The sequence below is a fragment of the Suricata suricatta genome, chromosome 12, assembly GCF_006229205.1.
Source record: "Suricata suricatta isolate VVHF042 chromosome 12, meerkat_22Aug2017_6uvM2_HiC, whole genome shotgun sequence".
In the NCBI taxonomy this organism is placed as follows: domain Eukaryota; kingdom Metazoa; phylum Chordata; class Mammalia; order Carnivora; family Herpestidae; genus Suricata; species Suricata suricatta.
Window position 1 is genome coordinate 5,698,194 of NC_043711.1, and position 6,209 is coordinate 5,704,402.

The window sequence follows — 6,209 nt, forward strand, 5'->3', positions numbered from 1 at the left end:
CCCTATGAGTCTGTGGATCTAATTCACACACCGTGCAAGTCGCCCATCAAAAGTGAACAGTTGAGTGGACGTTAGTGCACTCATAGAGTTCTGCAACCATCCCCACAATCAGCCTGAAGGCGCTCCCATCACAGGACGTGGAGAAGAGGGGAGCCTCATGCACTTTGGTAGAAATGTACACGGATGCAGCCACTATGGAAAACAGTATGGAGCTGCCTCAAAAAATAAAAAATAAAACTACCCCACGACCCAGGAACTCCACTACTAGGTATCTATCCAAAGAACATGAAATCACGACCTCAAAGAGATATCTGCATCCCCCATGCTCACTGCATATCCAAGGTATGGAAACAACCCAAGTATCCACTGACGGATGAATGGATAGAGATGATCTAGTTATGTATACAATGAAATATTATATATCCTTTATTTTTAATGTTTATTTCTGAGAGAGAGAGAGAGAGAGAGAGAGAGAGGGAGAGAGAGAGAGAGAGAGAGAGAGAGAGAGAGAATCAGAAGCCAGGCTCCAGGCTGTCAGCTCAGAGCCCAACGTGGGGCTCAAACTCACGAACTGTGACATCATGACCTGAACAGAAGTCAGATGCTTAACCAACTGAGCCACCCAGGTGCCCCTATTAATCCTTTAAAAAGAAAGAAATCCTTTCATTTGTAACAGCATGAATGAAACTGCAGGGCATTATTCTAAGCAAAATAAGTCAGAGAGAGAAAGACAAATACTGCAAGGCATCACATGTGGAATCTGGGGGTAGAAAGTTGACTTCAAAGAAACAAAGAATGGAAAAGTGGTTGCCAGGTCCTGGGAGATGGGGGAAATAGGGAAAGTTTGGTAAAAGGGCACAAACTTTCAGCTATAAGATGAATAAAGTCTGAGGATCTGATATATAATGTGAAGACTATAGTTAATAACACTATTTTATAATTGCAATTTGCTAAGAGTAGAACTTAAATGTACTCACCAGAGACGGGGGGGGCAGGTACATATGTGAAGTGATGGACATGTTAATGAACTCAGTGGGGGATCCATTCACAATGTATATGTATATCATTGCATTATACATTCTTTTTTTAATGTTTATTTTTGAAAGAGAGTGTGTATATGTGTGCGCACGTGCGCAAGTAGGGGAGGGGCAGAGAGAGAAGGGGGTATGGGGAACCTGAAGTGGGCTCTGTGCTGACAGCAGTGAGCCCAATGCGGGGCTTGAACTCACTAAATGTGAGATTATGACCTGAGCCCAAGCCAGATGCTCAACTGACGGAACCACCCAGGTGCCTCTACCTTCTTTCATTTACCAAAAATTCTCCAGGTTTCATCCACATTGTATCCTGCACCCATATGTCACTTTTTTTTGGTGCCCAAATAATATTCCATTGTATGGATATAAGTTTGTTCATTTGCTCATCAGTTGCTGGGTATTTGGCTATTATGAATAATGTTTACACACTTCTGTGTACAAGATTTTGGTGGACATCTGTTTTCATTTTGGGGGAGGGAGAGATACCTAGGAGATCATTCTATTTGGAGAGACCCTTTGACTCAGCTTTCCAGATGTCCTGGGGTCTGACTTCTATGTGGCTGTTTTCAGAAACCTGGCCAGAAACATGTAAAGCAAACCTTTTTGTAAGTCTGGCTCCATCAGTCTCTCCTGCTCCCACTCCTCTGGGTCATTTCCTGTGAGCTGCAGGGTAGAGCCCCTGACCCAGAACCCAGGCCCTCACTGGGACCCAAGATTTCTTAGCATTACTGTGCCTTAATCTCTACAACTAGGGAAACGTAGCCTGAACAGCCCAAGAAGCCCCATTGAAAGCCCCACTACTAACTGAGTTAAATGATTAATGATTTTTCTGAAGATTTCCAATGCTTTCTCTTTTTGGCACACAGTGGAGGTGCTCTTTCCTGCCCGCTCATGGTTGAGTAAGGCCATGTGACTCGTTCTGGCCAATGAGCAGTGAGCGGAAATGTGTCATTTCCCAGCCAGAGTATTTAATTGCTGTGCAGGCCCCTCAGAGATTTCTTTCCTCTGCCACGGTGATCTGACACATTCCAGACAGTGGCTGCTTCATCACGTGGGATGAGGAGTGAGGCACATGGCTAAGAAGCCCTAGATGATCTGCAATAGACAAAACTTGAGAGCAAAAAATTAATCTTGTATGGTTTTAGGCCCCCAAGACTCTGGGGTCATAGTTTACAGCAGCATAATCTAATTATCCTGACCGATACACCACCCCACCCACATCATGGTAGGTTCAAGCCAAGGGCTCTTTATTAGTTTGGTAGGGCTTCCATGATGAAGGATCACAGACTGGGTGGCTTAAACAACAGAAGTTTATTGTCTCACAGTGCTGGAGGCTAGAAGTCAGAGATCCAAGTTAACAGAGTTGGTTCCTCTGGGGGCTGTGAGGGGGCATCTGTTCAATGCCACTTTCCTAGCTTCTGGTGGACTCAGGGATTCCTTGGCTTTGTAGTTGATGCTCCCTGTGTTTTCACATTGTCTTCCCTCTATATATTTGTCCTAGTGTCCAAATCTCCCCATTTTATAAGGATGCTAATTGTGATGAATTAATTTTTGGCTTCATTACTTCTTTAAAAACCTTATCTCCAAATACAGTCACATTCTGTTGCCCTGAGAGTTAGGATTTCAACATATCCATTTGGGAGGGGGGCACAGCTCAGCCCACAGCAGGCTCCATTCCAACTTCAAGGTGCCAGGGGTCCCATCCTGCCCAGGATCGGTGAGAAAAAGTGGGAAAGATTGATGCCAGTCTAAGTTGGTGAGGCTCAGGGCATCTTAGGTTCTAGTAATCATGGGGTTCCTTCTAGGTCTATGAAGGACTACTTTCCTGAGGAGTAAGTGCTGCCTCAGGACTGCAGCCTTAAATGAAAATCTCAGCAAGACTACCTCCTGAGGAAATAGCATTGGGTAGTGAGTAAGCTTATGAATATGACTCCTGGTTCCATCTCTTAACAACTGTGTAACTTAACCCCCTCATGAGCTTAATGGGATAACAATACGCCCTCTGTAGAGCTACTGTAGGAATTCAGAGAGAACATGCACGCATCAGTGCAAGGCCTGATATACAGCAGTTTTCCCGTAAACTCATTGTTATTGTTATTGCTACTGATGGTGGTCATTTGTGCTTAAAGGAAAGGGGGAAATTACGTGGCTTCAGGGTGTGGGGGGGGCCAAGATTCCTACAGAGTGGGAGGCATCTGAAGCATCTTTCATTTATCTCCAGAACTTGGGTTCATTCGATAAGCATTTATTGAGCAGCTACTATGAACCAGGAGCTCTTCTATGGAAAGTTTCCCCAATGATGGAACTTCTATGCAAGCATGTCTCATTCAGACAGATATAAACAACTAAATAAACAAGTAAAACAACGGTGGATAGAGATCGTGATTTAAAAGCAAGGAAACGGGGTGCCTGGGTGGTTCAGTTGGTTAAGTGTCTGACTTCAGCCCAGGTTATGATCTAATGGTTCATGAGTTTGAGCCCTGCGTTGGGCTCTGTGCTGACAGCTCAGAGCCTGGAGATGCTTCTGATTCTGTCTCCCTCTCTCTCCGTCCCTCCCCTGCTTGTGCTCTCTCTCTCTCTCTCTCAAAAATAAATAAACATTAAAAAAATTAAAAATAAAAGCAAGGAACTAGGCAGGTGGGGGTGTGAAAGCTACTTTAGACAGTAGCTTCAGACAGCCTGAAAGTAAGGAGCAGAGGGATTCAAGGCAGGAGAGTTTGAGATAAAGAAAGAATGCTGGTGTAATTGGAACAGCATGGGTGAGGGTGGAGAGGAAAGTCATTAGGCTAGAGATGTCGACAAGGGGCAAACTTGCACTGGATCTTCAGTTTACCGTGCCTCTCAAAACCCAGAGATTTGCTGAGAGCAGGGAGGTCGGGGGCTTGAATGGGAAGGCAGAGAGGGGGGCCTTATCAGCACCTGGGACAGCTCTCTCGCTGTCCATGGTGCTGACACCCTGAGACCAGGTTCCAAGAAGAGAGAAGTTATTGATTCAACAATGCAGACAGGAGATGAAGTTCCCTACCCTTGAGGGGCTGGTGTTCCTGATATGAATTGTCAGAATGTCAAGAATGACTAATTATTGAGGGTCTCCTATTGACTCAGCCTATGAGCTTGGGCAGAATGATGCCCGCCTCCTCCAAATATGCCTACATCCTAGTCCCCAGAACCTGTGAAAGTCCCCCTACCTGGCAAAAAGGACTCTGCAGAAGTGATTACCCTGAAGATCTTGAGATGATCCTGGATTACCCACGTGGACCTAACGTTGTCACAAAGGTCTCTACAGGAGGGAGGCAGGAAGGTCAGAGCCAGGAAAGGAGATGGAGGACAGAAGCAGAGGTCAGTGCGATGCAACGTGAGAAAGATGCAGCTGGCCACCTCTGGCTTCGAGGGTGGAGAATGCGGCCACGAGCCAAGGAATGCAGGTGCCTCCAGAAGATGGAAAGGCAAGAACACAGATTCTCTTCTAGGGCCTCCAGAAGCAACACAGCCCTGCAGACACCTCGCTTTTAGCTCAGAGAGATCCATTTCAAACTTCTGAACTCCAGAACCGTAAAATGACAAACGTGTGTGGTTTCCAGCACCAAGTTTGTGGTGATTAGTTACAGAAGCAGGAGGAAAATCATATGTGAGCCAAAGCCCAGGAAAGACAGCCCTCGCCTTCACATAATCCAGGAATCGGAACAACGGGGAATTCGGCTCCCTGACTGATGGTCTGTGTCCCCTGCTTCAATTCGTATGAAGTGCTGACCCCCAATGAAATGGCATCAGATGGAGCCTCAGGGAGGTCATGAGGGTGGAGTCCTCACGAGTGGGATCAGCGAGTGCCCTTATAAGAGAAACCCCAGAGAGATCACTCACCCTCTCTCTGCCAAGTGAGTGTACAATAGGAAGTTGGCAGCCTGCAACCCAGAAAAGGCCTTCCCCAGGACCCAGCTATGTTGGCACCTTGATCTTTGACTTCAAAGACTCCAGAACTGAGAAATAAAGGTCTGTGTTGAGGGCCCCCAGCCTGTGTACTTTGTTATGGCAGCCACAACAAAGCAATATACCTGGGGACTGTGGGGAGCCCTAGCCCATCTCCAGCTCACCCTGGGTCCGCCTAGAAGAGGAGTGCTCTCCAAACCCACAGAGTCAATGTTCGGGTGCCCGGCCCACCCCAGCTGGTTCTGGGCCACTTCAAGGCGGGGAGGGGGGCTTCAGATAAGCATCTAGAGATAGCACATACATGAGCCCCGGGCTGTTCCTGCTCAGCACGGCCTCTCCCTGGACAACGTCCTCCATCCCCATGTCATCATCTCCACCACTGCCCTGGTGCTTCCAGACAGGTCCCAGCACAAATCTCTCTTAAGTTCCCAACCCAGATGTCCAGAGCCCCCACCGTCTCCCTTTGAATGGTCCCTCAAGCTCCTCACAATGAACGTGGCCAAAACAGCCCAGCATCACCCCCTTCTCCCATTCCTTTGCCCACGTCCCGTCTCTGCAGAGGCTCCTCCCTGGTCAGGTATGCCAAGGCGGCCTTGTCTTCCGTGGCATCCCCTGCCCCATGCCCTCCCAGTGCGCATCAAAGTCTGGATTCCGGGAAACTTCTTGTAAATGTCTCTTGGACATTGTCCCTCCTTACCCTCCTTGTGTCGGCTGTCCCAACCATCTCTCCTCAGTCCCCTGCGAGCCATCCCCTCCTGGATCTGTTTCCAGAACCCTCCAAGGCTGGTGCACTGCTGGTGGGAAGGTCAAGTGGTATAGCCACTGTGAAGAAGAGCGTGGTAGTTCCTCAAAAAGTTAAACTGAGCAAGACCACATGACTCAGCAACTCCACTTCTGGGCCCACGCCCAGAGGAAGTGAAAGCAGGGACTCCTAACTGGATGTGTATGCTCGTGTTCATAGCACCATTGTTTAAAGCGGCCAGGAGTGTCCACAGACCGATAAACAAATAAACAAAATGTGGTCCAGCCATACAATGGGGTATCATTCAGTCTTAAAGAGGAAGGACATTCTGATGCCTGCTGCGTGGATGAAACTTGAAGGCATCATACTTAGCAAAATAAGCCAGTCACCCCAAAGGACAAATATGATCTGATTTCATTTATATGGGGTCCCTAGAGGAGTCAAATCCATAGGGACAGAAAGTAGATGGTGGGTGCTGGGCGGGAGGGGGGGGTTAGTGTTTAATT

At 47.6% G+C, this 6,209-nt stretch overlaps 1 long non-coding RNA gene across 1 annotated transcript; it reads right to left on the reverse strand.

The window, feature by feature from the left end:
- Window positions 1–1,839: 1,839 nt before the first annotated feature.
- Window positions 1,840–5,778, reverse strand: LOC115274797. The gene is made up of 2 exons (XR_003901260.1): window positions 5,659–5,778; window positions 1,840–2,144 (listed from the first exon to the last, which is right to left on the reverse strand). It is a non-coding gene; the product is annotated as an uncharacterized LOC115274797 (long non-coding RNA).
- Window positions 5,779–6,209: the final 431 nt, after the last annotated feature.